Source organism: Juglans microcarpa x Juglans regia, chromosome 1S (assembly GCF_004785595.1).
Source record: "Juglans microcarpa x Juglans regia isolate MS1-56 chromosome 1S, Jm3101_v1.0, whole genome shotgun sequence".
Classification (NCBI taxonomy): domain Eukaryota; kingdom Viridiplantae; phylum Streptophyta; class Magnoliopsida; order Fagales; family Juglandaceae; genus Juglans; species Juglans microcarpa x Juglans regia.
Window position 1 is genome coordinate 8,205,967 of NC_054595.1, and position 15,921 is coordinate 8,221,887.

The 15,921-nt window shown below is 40.9% G+C and overlaps 1 pseudogene; it reads right to left on the reverse strand.

Annotated features, from left to right (window-relative positions):
* Positions 1-175: 175 nt before the first annotated feature.
* LOC121247276 lies at positions 176-1,369 on the reverse strand (annotated as a pseudogene).
* Between the last annotated feature and the right edge of the window lie 14,552 nt (positions 1,370-15,921).

The following is a 15,921-nucleotide window of genomic DNA, read 5'->3' on the forward strand; positions in this document are numbered from 1 at the left end:
ACTTGGGAATCCCATCCTAGTTTGACTATGTCCCAGTCATTCTCATAACAATACATGCGTCCATTACCTGGGTAAAAAATGAGAGTGTTCTTTTTACCACCCTAGTCATCTTCCCAGATTCCATAGCTCCAACACAAGTAGCTTCTAGTATATCATTAGACTGCATATCTCTTTTTTACTCTCTTTTCTCTCTGGAGGCTCCCAACCTCAAATTGGGAATTTCTTTTCCTATCATCACCCTCAATTTCTTTGCTGCCACATCTAAAGAATGGTTTAGGCTGCTATTATCCAAGAGTCTAGCATGCAAGTTTGAATCTGAATTATCAATAGAAACTATTTGACTTTACCCAGATCCAAGTGTCCTTCCCCTCCCAAAAACTCTTTGACTATCTTCAGTAAATTGAGTAGACGATTCCCTTTGTGACATCCCAAACAACAAATTTCTCCAAATATTTCCATAGAAGAATCCACTAAAAGCCATGTTTTGGCTTGAATATGTTGGGATGTCACCCGCTGAATTCTCACCAATACAACAAAATAAATTTAGGCTGCCTCACACAAGATGAAAGCCAAGAGGAGAACTCATATTTGGCATTCACATTAAGGAGTCCGAAGACACTCCTAGATTGGACTCCACTCAATCTTGTTTAAATGACAATCATAGAAAATAAAATCCGTGAGAAGCCTATTGAGCACTCATTCATAAGAAATATATGAGGGGGAAAATGATTGTGCCACCACTAGTGGAATGAGAATATGAAAGATAGTGTTGCTTATAGCCAATATAATTATCATGTACAAGAAGCTGACATATCCCATGATTTTCTCCAACTCAGAACTCAAAGGAATCAATGCCAACATTTTGAACAAAACATGAAGTAGTGAACTGTGAAAAAAAATGGAGGTATATATCTAGTAAATTTGGAATTGTGATAGAAAAATTGAAGGCGAGAGAGAAGCATATTTCAAAAAATGAGTCATAACCAGCTAAGAGGCAAACCAAGTATAAAATCCCACAAGCAACCACCACCCAGTAAAATATCATAAATATCACCAAACGACGCTCCAGTGCAAACGACACTCTAGTGGAGATGAATGCGAAGCTATCAGGGTGAAAGATCTGGCTGTAGGGTCTCGATATGAGGCTGTCCATGATGCCTGATTCAAGATCCATGGGCACAACCTTGGGAAAAGAACCATTGATCTGCTTCAGTTGAAGATCCGAGGAAGAACTATTGCCCTTGTATCTCTTGATTGGATCTACGCCGTGCTCATGATAATGCTCGATATGGTTCTTGACAATGCCCCCCACCAGGGTCGAACTCCCATATGGTGCCCAGGAAATCAAGGATGTGCCAGTCTTTGGCATGGGTGCTTGGAATGGTCTCGAACACTAGGTCTTTTCCTTTTCTGGCTATGGTATTATTTTTGCTAAGTACTACCATTGAAATGGAAAGAAATGAATGAATGAGTTGGAGATTTGGGAGTTGAAAAAATAAGATGGAATTTCTAAAGGGATATCTGAGAATAGAGGGAAGAGGAATCTTGGCGAGATCACCTTCCTTGGCTCTTTCTTCCTCTTCCTACATTGTACGAAACTGTTGCTTCTGATGTGTGAACTTTTCTTCAAAATCCTTCATGCCATCAATTACACGCTATTGGAGAATTTTGAGATTTTCTTGTATTGTTCTGCCGACTCACTGATTTTGTTGAGGGATACAATAAGTTCTTTCATGATAGCACAAAGACCGGTGTCTCTCTGATACCAATTTGTAACACACTTGAAAGGGTTAAAAGAATAATCTCACTTCGAGGGTAAGGATCTATGGGAAGAAGAAGAGGATAAAAAATAGAAGAAGAAATTGAGCTTTCCTGTATTGTTTGGATAATTTTCAAAGTAGAAACCGCTCATTACATATAGCTACCTTCCCAAACAAATTTATCCACATAACGGGCTTAGCTAACCAAAATAGAGAAATCACAATTTGCAAGGTAAACTAAGTATATGGGCCTAAGCCCATTAATTGATACAACCAAAGGTCTAATAAAATATTCTAAAGACTAACACACAAGGGTAAAAGAAGTAAAAGTAATAAGGATAAATGTGGCCTATGGTTTGGGTTGGGCTCCAAGTTGTAACAATTCAAGAGAACAGTAATGGTAAATCTCTCACTTAGAGGGTGAGAATCTCTAGGATGGTGGAGCAGAAGAGAAGATAGAGAATAAGGAAATAACTGTTTTTTACTTTTTGCATAAAAATCATTCCTGACACCTTGCTTCCCTATATTGTTCATCCTTCCGGTGACAATTAACTGAAAGCATTATAAAAGTGGTCCCAACCAATAGATCTTTGACAACTAAATGGATATAATCAGATATAGTACTAAAGATAAAAAGACAGCATTAAAATCACAACTACAATTAAAATATAACTTGATAATACTAAATAGAGCTCTTAACATCCTTTCGCTACGTGTCCCCTTTAGATTCCTTCCCAGCTCTTCAATCCAACAGTCACGAACTACGGTTAGGAACCCCCTTCTTGACTGTTTGACTAACGACAAGGACTTTAGAACTGACATCTGTCCTCTTTCTTCCTTCTCTCCCTCGACTCCCTTCCTTTGCATGTTTCTCTTCATTCTCCACCGCAATTGTGACAATACTTCCCCCATTAGAACACCTTTGCCCGGGATAGGAGCTCTTCAAGTTGGTATATTGTTCCCAAGTGGCGTCTTTGGAATTTTTTCCTTGCCAGCAGGTGAGTAACTCCACCACTAGTTTGTTGTTGCACTTGGTCATTCTGCGGCCTAGGATTTCCTCCAGCTTCGGTTTAAGGGTTCCCTTCGTATCTACCGGCAGAAGAATGGGCAAATGTGTGACCTTTGCCCCCAGTGTTTTCTTCAACTGAGATACATGAAAGGTGGCGTCTCTTGGCTGATGGAGGTAGATCCAAGCAATATGCCACATATCTAACTTGCTACAAGACATGGCAGAGCCTATAGTACCTCAGGGCCAGCTTAAAGTCCCTCCTCTGTGCCATTTAGACCTGTTTGTAAGGCTGGAAACGTAGATAGACCCAGTCCCCAACGGTAAACTCCCTCACTGTCCTCTTCAAGTCTTTAGCTCGGTGTAGGTTGTGTTTTACTTCCTATAAAATTTGATCCCTTGATTTGAGTTCTTCTTCCATTGATTGAACTCTAGCTGTTCCAGGAATGTAGCTGAAGGCGGGGTGATGCATAGCCATAAAGTGCCTCAAACGGGGTCATCTTGGTGGAAGCATACCGATTAGTGTTGTACCACCATTCGGCCAAGGGAACCTACTTGGACCAATCCCTTGGTCAATCCCCAGCCAAAAATCTCAAGTAGTTTTCTAAACTCTTATTGACTGCTACTGATTGGTTGTAGGATTGAGGGTAGTATGCTGTAGAGAACGCCATTTGTACACGTAGTAGTTTAAAAATTCTTTCCAGAAGTTACTGGTAAAGGTAGGGTCATGATTTGAGATTATGGATAGGGGTAGGCCATGGAGCTTGAAGACATGTTTTAGGAATAGTTAGGCAATGGTTTTGGTAGAGTAGGGGTGGGCTAGAGGTGTGAAATGGCTATATTTGGTGAGTTGGTCTACAATAACCCAGAGGCTGTTGTATCCTTGTAAAGGGGGTAGGCCCTTTATGAAATTCATGGTTATGTGAGACCAGGGTTGAGGGGGAATTGGTAAGGGTTGGAGTTCTGTTGGGTAGTTATGTTCAACTTTCACCCTCTGGCATACATCACACTCCCTGATGTGCCTTTTAACATCTGCTTTGAGCCCTGGCCAAAAAAAAAATTCCTTTCTGGCCCTGTGCACAATTTTATCATATCCAGCATGTCCCCCAAGAACACTACCATGCACCAACTCCAGTGGCTTAACCTTAAAGGCCTCATCATTAGGAACATACAGTCTGTTCTTGTAAAATAATAGGCCCTCTCTTAAGGTATAATGGGTTGGGAGGGTGTTAGCACAAAGTACTTGTACCTGTGGGTCATTCTCATAGGCACTTTTCAGCTTCTGAATCCATTCAACTGAAGGAAATGAAATGAGACACAGAGTAGCTTCTCCCGCGTTTGTTTTCCTTTAGAGGGCATCAACCACTTAGTTTTTCTGGCCCTTTTTATACTACACTACAAAGTCATATCCCAATAGTTTGGTCACCTACTTTTGTTGCATGGGTGTGCCAATCTTTTGGTCTAGTAAATACTTTAGGCTCTCCTGATTAGTCTTAATTATGAATGACTGGCCCAGCAAATAAGGTCGCGACCTGTGGACTACAGACACTAGTGCAAACAACTCTTTCTCATTGGTAGAAAGTTGCAATGATCTCCCCTTCAACTTCTTACTGAAAAAAGTAATAGGTCTCCCCTTTTGCATGAGCACTGCCCCCACTGCTCCTCCCGGTGCATCACACTCGATGGTAAAGGGCTATGAGAAATCTGGGAGGGCAAGGACAGGTGGCTGTGTGACTGCTTCTTTCAACTTTTGGAAGGCCATCCTTGCTTCTGAGGTCCATTCAAAACTGCTTTTCTTAAGCATTTGGGTAAGAGGTGCTACTATACCCTCATACCCCCTTATAAACCATCTATAGTAGCCTGTTTGGCCTAGAAATTCTCTCAGCCCCTTCAGAGAATCAGGAAGTGGCCACTGTAACATGGCTTGTAGCTTCTTAGGGTCTGCCCTAGTACCTTGGGTAGAAATCAAGTGTCCCAAATAAGTAATTTCAATGCAGCCAAACTGACATTTTGAGATCTTTGCAAAGAGATGTTGCTGCCTGAGGGTCTCCAGAGTAGTTCTTAGGTGTTCCACATGCTCCAGTTCAGCCTTACCATAGACTAAAATGTCATAAAAAAAAATACCAAGATGAATTTCCTGAGAAATGGCTTAAATACCTTGTTCATGAGGCTTTAGAAAGTCGAGGGAGCATTAGTTATCCTAAAAGGCATAACCAAAAATTTGTAGTGTCCCTTGTGTGTTCGAAAAGCTGTCTTGTGGACAACCTAAGGCCTAACACAGATCTAGTGGTACCTAAATCTAAGATCCAGCTGAGAAAAGATTATTGACCCAATGCATAAGTTCTTCTACTACAAGAATAGGGAACTTATCTTTAATTGTGGCATTGTTGAGGGCTCTATAGTCCACGCATAGATGTCATGTGCCATATGCTTTTAGGATCAGCAGTACAGGGGATGAATAAGGGCTTTAGCTTAGCTGGATGACCCCTGAATTTAAGAGCTTCTTCTGTTTTTTCTATCTCATCCTTTTGGAAGTAAGGGTAGCGATATGGTCTTACTAAAACATGATTGGTTTGGGGCAACAAGTTGATAGAGTGATTGTGGGATCTCGGGGGTGGTAACCCCTTAGGTTCAACAGACACATCTACATATGCCTCTAGCAGTTCTTGTATAGGCCCTACTGCCTTTGTTTCTCTAGTCAACCCAGGTTCCTCCATTAATTGTAAGATCACACCCCTTGACTCCAGCTTGTGAGTCTTAGTTGAGGGCCCTTCTTCAATTAGTTGTGAAGCTGCCATTCCCTTAATCTCAACTGCCTGATTCTGATAAGTGAAATGCATTGTGAGCTTCTCAAAGTTCCACAATTTGGAAACCAAACCCCTTAACCATTGTATGCCTAACACCATATCACACCTTGCTAGGACCAGAACATGCATATTATCCACAAAGTTGACCCCATGAATGTTGAATCTGGTGCACACACTTTCCCCTTCACTCAATAACTGTTTTCTAGAAGCCACCCTGACTTTGACCCTTTTTTCTTGGTTAACAAGAAGTTGTTCCCTCCTTACTATAGCTGGATCTAAAAAATTATGTGTGCTGCCGGTGTCTATCAAAATAACTGCCCACTGGGAACCCACCTTCCCTTTGACCCTCATGGTCTGAGGATTAGGGAAACATGTGGGAGCATGCAACGATATTTCTGGGTGTGTACCCACTAAGATGATGTCTAAAGATTCAGCAGTCTATTCTGCGGTTTTTTGTCTCCACCTTTCCCTTATCCTCACTATTTTCCAGTATCTCTTTTAGTATATACAACTACGATTTTTGGCACCTATGGCCATGATTCCACTTAGAGTCGCAATAAGAACACAACCCTCTTTCTCATCTATCCTTCATCTGTGATTGATTAATTTTGTGCACTAGCAATTGGGGTTTAAAAGGGGTTTTCACCTGCTCAACTGTAGGAGGAACGAGAGATTTTAAAATACATGTTTCATTCGAAGGCAGTAGTGGACTTCTATGATATCGCCTAGCTAAGGCCACATTTTCTTCTTGGATCTTTGCTAAGTTGTAAGTAGCTATTAAACTAGGGGGATTAAAAATTCTCACAGGTAAGCGGATTTCATCCTTGAGTCCACTTAGAAAACAATTTAGTTTATTAGCTTCTGAAAGGCCTTGTACTCGATTTAACAAATTCTCAAAGGTGGCGTTGTAATCCTTAACAGTTCCTGTTTCTCTTAGCATAGTTAGTGATTCCATTGGATTAGGCCCAAATCTCACTAATATGGCACATACAAATGCATCCCAATCTATAAGCATAGCCATTTCTTCCATGTTCTGAAACTATACTAATGCTTTTCCCTCCATGTGGAAGGATGCCAACCTCAATCTATGCTGGGGTAGAGAGTTATGAAAGGCAAAAAAATGGTTCACTTTGTAGATCCAGCCGCTGGGGTCATCCCCATGAACTGATGGAAAGTCCACACGAACAGACTTGGGTAGTACCTCTCCAAACTGCTCCCTATGATTGTTTGAGTGCATGGTAACTCCCGATGGTGACTCTTCTTTCCACTGATTTTGGTTTTTCTTTTGTATTTCCAGGGTCAAAGCAGCTAGCTGCTTCCCCATCTCCCTCCTTAAGGCGCACATCTCAGTCGTGAGGGTTTTGAATTAGGACTCGGTACTTTTTTTGAGACCTAGCATATCAGATTGCTTCTAAATTGAGAGTCAATGGCTTTCTTTAAGGCATTAAGCCCTTCTTGCAGCTGCTTTTGACGTGTTCCCTCTGCCATTTGAGCAGAACAAAGGATCGAGGACTGCTGATACCACTTGTAATAATTCAATAGAATAGTAATGGTAAATCTCTCCCTTAGAGGGTGAGAACCTCCAGGATGATGGAGAAGAAGAGAAGATATAGAATAAGGAAATAATGGTATTTAATTTTTGCATATAAATCACTCATGACGCTCTGCCTCCCTATATTGTTCATCCTTTCGGTGAAAATTAACTGAAAGCATTACAAAAGTGGTCCCAGCCAATAGATCTTTGATAGCTAAACAGATATAAATGGAAATAGTACTAAAGATAAAACGTTAGCAGTAAAATCACAACTACAGTTAAAATATTACTTGATAATACTAAATAGAGCTCTTAACATCCTTTCGTTATGTGTCCCCTTCATATGCCTTCCCAGCTCTTCGATCCAATGGTCATGAACTAGGGTTAGGAATTCCCTTCTTGATTGTTTGACTGTGACACAAGTTAATTGGCTTGTTACAGAAACTTAATTTCTTGAAAAATTGTCCATTTTTGGCATCATCTCCAAGCTACAAATCCTTTGATCTTAGTTTGTCAATGCTCTTGATATTGGTTTTGAAATACATGCCTTCTCAATTTTTTCATAAAGGGGAAATCACACTAAATACCACTCAAACTACAACTCATTTTACAATTTGATCACCAACTTTCTTATCTCAAATAGGTTATACGCCCATCCTCAATTTTAGGCTGCATTGATTTGATCTAACTACCCATAAGAATCAAGGGATGGAGAATCAACAATATATTAAATGCAGATAAATGATATTTACAGTTCTAGAGTGTGCAAGTCCTGCCCACTTAATATATATATATATATATATAGATTTTCGTTTTTGCCCTTTTTCGCTCTATGTGAGGTTTAGGGTTTCTGTTGTTTCCTGCTTAGCCTCCCACGTCTGGCTGCATGGCATCCGTAGATGGAGCCATTGGTCGGACTTCTTTTGCGGATTTGGTGGCTACTGTCCCTCAGCCCATCCCAGAGATGGTGCTGCCGTCTCGTCTTCCGAAAGTCCTAGATGGTGAAGTATATTTTCAATTTTCACGTGAAGAAATTATCAAGTCTGCAGAGCTGTTTCGCTACTCGGTGATCCTCAAGTTTATGAAACAACGTCCTTCTTTGGATGCAGTCCATGCATTTATACACAATCGTTGGGGCCTCTCATCCACCCCAGTTGTCTCTTCCATGCGTAGGCCAAGGAACGTGTTTGTACATATGGCCAACGAGGCAGATTTCACGAAAGCATTGTCGAGGGACGTTTGCGAGATCAATGGGAGTTTCTATCGAGTCTTCCGTTGGACACTAGAATTCACTGAGGATGAAGAGCCCTCTCATGTTTCGGTATGGATTTCCCTCCCGGGACTCCCTCCAAATTTTTACAGTGAAGCATTTTTGAGTATTCTCGTGGCTTCTATCGGTACTTTTATTCAGCAGGATAATCCGACTCGTTGTGCACGAGAATGGATGGTGCGAGGTTGTGTGTGGAGGTTGATGCGGCAAAAGATCCTCTATCTCATTTCTAGATTGGTGCACTGGGGGCTGCATTCGAGTAGGAAACAAGAAGTAGTTTATGAGACTCTCCCTACCTATTATTGTAAGTGCCGGATGCAAGACATGATAAACTCACATGCCATGTTGAGAAAATTGAGAAGTTGGGTAAGTCTCGAACATGAAGAAAAGAGTTGAAAGAAACGGGAGCGAACGGGGAATCTGCTGAGGTTCATGTCACAGTTCTGAGTGTTACGACTAATCCGTTGCCTGAAGTAGAGTATGGGGACCAAAAGCGTGGTGAGACAGAGAATGGGGACCAGAGGGATGGTGAGCATGAGGGGGAGACTTCGGGTGCAGTTGTGAATGGGAATCCTATTCACTCGGTGCCGAGTGCAGTTGTGATGGTTCTGAGCACAGCTGTGACTGATTTGTTGCTTATGGAATAGGTAATTCTAGAAAATGAGGTTGATAAGGAGAATGATGATGAAATACGTGTTACAGAACATGCCATGATATTGCCTATGGTTGATGAAACAGAGTGTGAACCAAGGCAAATGGACTCCGAAAAAGAGCCTACTTCTGCCATCAGAATGAAACAGAGTGTGAACCAGGAGGATGATGTAGATGCCGAGGAATAGGTTGCAGAACGTGCTGAGGAAAGCTTGAGTTTAGAGGTTGTTGTCTCCGAGTGCTAGAGATAGAATTACATCTTGAAGTATTTCCGCAGGACAAAGAGTATATGATTGAATCCAAGGCCAACAAAGATAAAAGAAAGTATAAGAAAAAAGGTTTTGTTAAAATGAGAAGCTCTACTCGGGTCCTTGCTCGAGTCCCTAACCCACTTCAATGATTTTTGTATGGAACGTTAGGGGAGTTGGGACTTCTAAAGGTAGATTAAAAAAGTTGATTGGTAAGTTGAAACCGAAGATAGTTGCCCTTTTGGAGCCTTTCCAAAATCAGGAAGTTGCTAGGCGATTGGCACAGTCTCTACATTTTGATAACTTCTTATCAAATGAGGTTGAGGGGGGAAAATTTTGGATATTCTGGGACGGCTCAATGACGGTGAGTTTGATGCGTATGGGAGAACAATATATTTCACTCACAGTGGGTGAAGGTGTTGAGAAGTTTTTATTAACTGTGATTTACGCTAAATGCACAAGGGCTGATCGGCACATATTGTGGGATGAACTCAGTGCCCAGTATGTGGGCTTAGACCCGTGTATCTTTGTTGGGCACTTCAACATAATTCAGAATGATTCAGAGCGACGTAGGGGTAGGCCAAGGCCAATTGGAGCTATGGAGGATTTTAATAATTGGATTCAACATGGGGGTTTGATTGAAATGGCTTCAAAGGGTAGTGCCTTCTCTTGGTGTAATGGTCAGTATGGTCTTGCCTACTCTTGGGCACGGTTGGACCGTGTGTTGCTTGATGTCTCCTTCCTCTCGGTTTTTCCTAATGCTATTTGTTCCTACTTGCCACAATCTACTTTGGATCATGCTCCTATGTATATTGAGTTCAAGTAAGACCTTTTCTCCTATGGTCCAGCCCTTTTCCGGTTCCAACAGATGTGGGTGGAACATCATAATTTTTTGAATTGTGTTCGGCAAGCTTGGGCATCTGGATTGGGTGGTTCAACCATCCAAAATCTGATTATGAAACTTAAACAGACTAAGGTTGCTTTGCGTGTTTGGAATAAAAGCGTTTTTGGGCATACGGTGGGTCATATTGCTGCCCTTGAGAATAGGGTTGAGGAGCTTGAATTAAAGCTTCAATTACAATGGGAAGAAGATATTGATCGAGAGCTTCAGGGGGCCATTTCAGATCTAGCAACTTGGAGGCGTCGGGAAGAAATTAGATTGGCTCGAATGGCCAAGCTAAAACAGGCGGTGGATGGGGATCGGAACTCCAAATTTTTCCATGCTTGCTTTGCCACTAAAAGGCGAAAGAGGGTACTTGAGATGCGTTCGAATGAGGTGGTTTATGCGTCCCCAGAGTCCATACACCAAGGTGCAGTTGATTATTTCTCATCCTTTCTTTAGGGTGAGCCGCCGGTTGAGAATCCAAATTTTGAGGGGCTTATTAACTTGGTTATCTCTGTGGAGGAGAATGCCTCCCTTGTTCACGCGTCCTCCTTGTAAAAGATATTTGATGCCTTGTCCTCAATTTCAGTTAATAGTGCTCTTGGTCCTAATGGTTTTGGCTCTGGTTTTTATAAAAGTTGCTGGGAGGTGGTTAAAATTGATGTGTTGAATGTAGTGTCAGAGTTCTTTACTTCCAAGTCTCTACCAAAATTTTTTACAGCTTCTTATTTGGTTCTAATTCCAAAGGTGGATTCTCCAACAAGTTTTGACAAGTTCCGTCCCATCAGTCTTTGCTCAGTTTTTTTATAAAATTTGTTCTAAAATAATTGTGAATCGCTTGATTAGTCTCTTGCCATGTTTGGTTTCCTTGGAATAAGGAGCCTTTCTCCCTGGTCGAAGTATCTATGAGAACATTAGCCTAAAGCAGGAAATGGTTCACTCTATTAATAAAAGAAACCACAACAGTAACATTATGCTAAAAGTAGACATGGCAAAAGCATATGATCGTGTGGATTGAAATTTCTTGATACGGGTCATGCAGAGTTTTGGGTTCTCGCCCTAATTTTGTGATATGATCTTCTTCTGTATTTCTAGCCCTTGGTATTCAGTTATGATGAATGGGACAATGAAAGGTTTTTTCCCGGGAGGCTGTGACCATTGACAAGGTGATCCCCTATCTCCCTATTTGTTTATTATTCAGCAAGAGATCCTTTCCAGGTTGATACACTGGAGTGTGGCTGAGAATTGATTTGGGCATTTTCATCAGGCTCGAGGTACGCCTATCATCTCTCATTTAATATATGCTGATGATGTGGTTATTTTCTCTAATGGAAGTCAAAGATCGGTTCGGTTTGCTCCAAAGTATTTTAGACCAATATGAAAGTTGGTCAGGTTAGGCCATTAATAAACAAAAGTCCGCCTTGTATTGTTCGAATAAAATCTACTCTTCTCGCAAGCGCTGTCTTCTCTGTAGTACAGGTTTTGTGGAAGGGCACTTCCCTTTTCAATATCTTGGAGTTCCCATTATTCTGGGACGTCTAAAGATTTTAGACCTGGAAGGCCTGATGAATAAAGTGTGACAAAAACTTAGTGGCTAGAAAATGCGGCTCCTGTCTTCTGGAGGGAAACTGGTTTTACTACGTCATATCATTTCTAATATGGCTCTTCACCTTTTTGCTGTTTTACAAGTCCATCAAGTAGTCATCAATAAGATCCATCAGATGATGAGCTCTTTCTTTTGGGGTGAATCTAATGGAAAAGATAAAAAGAAATAGGTGGCGTGGAAACATATTTGTAGACCTGTGATTGAAGGAGGGCTCGGGTTGAGGCATATCAGGGACACGTAGACATCTCTGCATATGAGGTTAGCTTGGAATCTTTTACAAGGTAACTCTCTCTGGGTAAATTTCTTTAAGGCTAAATATGTGGGTTCGAAACCTTGGGTCCTTATTGATGTTGATAAAGGCTCGAGATTTTGGAGAATGGTTGCTCGTTGTGGTCCTTTGATTTTGAATAATTCTAAATGGAGAGTTAGAGATGGTGATATTTTTTTTCTGGTATGATAAATGGAGGGACAATGGTCCTTTGTGCAATGATCGGCCTATTGTGGGTCAACCTATGTTGAAAATTAAAGAGTGTCGATTGTCAGACAGTTGGAATGTGAATCTCCTAGAGCAGTTGGTTGGATTTGAGAATGTGGATGATATTTTAGTCTCTTTATCTGGGCTAAAATCGAGGAAGGATGTTCTTGTCTGGACTCCTTCAGAGACTGGTATGTTTTCTACTAAATGTGCATGGCATTGTATTCGTGTCAGAGGCTCATCATTGGATTGGCATTCTTGGATTTGGCATAAAAATCTTTCCCTAAAAATGTCTATTCACTTTTGGAAGGCTTGGTATAGGGCTTTGAGTGTAGATGACAGATTGCGCCGTGTTGGCATTCCTATTGTTTCCAAATGTGATTGCTGTATTGCAGGTCATTATGAAGACATTAACCATGTTCTCATTGAGGGAGATTTTCCTAAAAAGATATGGTCCTTTTTCAGTAACCTCTTTGGACTTCCGGTTGGTAGCAATTGAAAGTTGCATATCTCCTCTTGGTTTCGGCGTGCTCAGTCTAATTCTCAGGTGGGTGTTATTATTGGTTTGCTCCCTATCATTATTACTTGGCGACTTTGGAGAAGGCGATGTCTAGCTCGAATGGAGGGTAAATTGGAACTATTTGCATTTGGATTGGTACTTTTTGCCATGATGCGGTCATCAAATCTATTTGCATTTGGATTGGTACTTTTTGCCAGGCAGTTGATAATTCTTATAGTTTGTCTCAATATGATGCCATGGTCCTTGAGGCTTTACAGATCCAACCGGTTCCATTAAAAGAAAGGCGATGCAAAGTAGTCAAGTGGCATAAGTCGCCTTCAGGGTGGTTTAAATTGAATACAGATGATAGTAGCCTTGGGAACCCAGGTTCTAGTGGTATTGGCGGAGTTACTCGCAATGACCAAGGATAGCTTGTGCAAGCTTTCGCCTCTCCTATTGGTTTTGGCACTAATAATAAAGCGGAGTTACTTGTGCTCCTTACTGGCTTGCGGCTATGCAAATCTCTTCATATTCTGAATGTGATTGTAGAGGTTGACTCTTTGGTGATTATTTCTTGGTGGAATAGGGGGAGGTGTGGGATTTGGTACCTGGAGGATTATTGGGAAGAGATTGTTAGTTTGGCGCAAGTCATTACTTGTTGGTTTCAACATGTGTTACAAGAAGGGAATAAGATGGCGGATTGGTTGGCCAAGGATGGTGCCAATGGCGTCGACTTGGTCTATACAAATAATTCTGTTTTGCCTCGGCCCTTAGAGGTTTGTTGCGTTTGGACTTGTTTGGTATTCCTTCATTAAGATGTCATTGAGTTGTTTTGTTTATAGGCTTCTTTATAGGCTTATTGTGTTGTTTTGTTTATTTTGCTTTATGTTTTGTTGGTTGGTTTTTACCTTGAATATAACCACGGTATTCCTCCGCCACAAGTGAGGGCTTATTAATAAATTTGGGACGGGGCTGCTATGTGGGTGGCTACCGGCTCTTTCTGGAAAAAAAAAAAAGTCTTGCCCACTTCCTTTTTAAAAAATGGGAAAATATGGAACCTACATGAGAAAAATCATTGTTTTAATGGTAGACCCCACTTTTTTTCAAAGAGAGTAAGCGGGACTTGCACACTTTAGAGTTGTATCTAATATTACTCTATTATGTGTTTATTGATTCTTCCTTCACTCACCTCCACGGGAGAATGGAGCCCAATCTGGGTCACAAAAGGCTCACAACTGCATCTGGGATGGATAAACCTTGACCTGGTGTGAATATGAGGTATTGAAGATCATGATGAACTTTTGTCAAAAGGGGTTGTCTTGGCTGAGCAAGAAATGGGTTCAAAGTGTCAAATGGAGGTATTGAAGAGTATCCAATATCAAGTCTAGTGGTGGTCAAATACTATACTCGACCAATGAGTCGTCCATAAGACTTCGGATCTGAGATCAGGTCTCCATCTAACTTGGAGAGTTTCAAGTTTTGCTCCATTGTAATAGTAGTAGGCTTAGATGTAAACAAGCCAGAATCTGATAAAATCTCAATAGTATATATATTTCCTCTGACAAAGGGAAAGGCCTGTAACAATTCTAGCCACTTCAAGGCCAGCCTATCAAATATTTGAGATTAAATTGGGACTCGAGGAAAGACTTCAATGCGATGAAAACATTGACATCACTACTGATAATGACTATATCGTCCATATAAACACACTACAAGAGATTGGGTTTTTTGGGACAAATCATTTTGTCTAAAAAAACCCAAATTTTGTCCCAAAAAGTTTTTGGAGGTGAAAAAATTTCGTCCCTATTTTGTCTCGAAAAGATTGTCGCAAAAAGTTTTTAGAGACAAAATTTGATTTTTGTCTCAAAAAATTATTTTTAGGGACGAAATTAGACAGAACCATTCAAATGCGTTCGAACGGATATTTTTTTCATCCCTAATGATTGTTCGAACGCCATGTCCGTTTGAATGGATTTTTTAGGGACGAAATTTTTTTCATCCCTAATAGTTCAAATGCCAATAGGTCTAACATATTTTTTGAGACAAATCTTTTCATCCCTAATAGTCATTTGAACGCCAACAATTACATTCAAACAGATTTTTTGGGACAACAATATTAGAAATAAGCCAACAATATTCTTATAATATATATATATATATATATTTACATTTACAACCTCAACAATATGAACTATTATTAAACGAAGTTAAATACTCAGAAAAAATAGCCAAATAACTATAGGAACATACATAACTAAATCACAAAACAACATTTAATCACAAAATCGCAGTGCACAGTGGAGACCCGTGAGAGAGAGCATGCGAGGGAGAGAGAGGGGGCTGCGGGAGGAGATCTGGCCGGCAAAGAGGAGTTGATGATGCAGTCTGCGATGAGCAGCGACTATGGTCTGGGATGCGGCGGTGACGTGGAGAAGCTGTGAGAGAGAGCGTGTGAGGAAGAGAGAGGGGGCTACGTCGGGATCTGGGGAGGAGATCTAGAAGAGGAGGAGCTGATGATGCTGTCGGCGACGAGCGACGGCTGTGGTCTGGGGCTTGCGTTGGGAAGAAGGGAAATCGCAAAGGAAGGGGGTGCAGCTGAAGGGGAGAGGAGAGAGAGGGAAGAAGGGAAAATGAGGGATCTAGGGTTTCGTCTTGGGTATTTAATCTAGGGCCTTCATCATCTAGGATTCTTAACCTAGATTCAACGGTGGAGATTAAACACTTTTAAAATAACTAACTAATAGATAAATAAGAGTATAAATATAATAACCAACTTTAAATTCTAAAATTTTTATTTTATTTTTAGAAACAACAATAATAGAAACTAGCACTCATTTTCATCCAATTGCCGTAAAACCTGGAACTCGACAAGTGCCGTAAATTCTGGAGTCTAAATCACGGAGTCCCAGGTCCTGATTTGTGCTGTGAAGCACGAGCCGACAACTGCTTTAGAGGCTTGAGCTTTGTCTCGGGTCCCGCTTGGATAAGATTTTGCAGAGCCTTGAATGCTTTGGGTCTTTATAAAAGACCATTTTCACTCTTCGAAATACACATCAATTTCTTTGCATTTCTCATATTTCTCACTTTTTTCACAATTTCTCACAATCTCTCAAATGGCTGAGCAAAATTCTTCCGGTAATGTTCTCAATTTAAATCAGGAACCATTTATACCTCAACCATTC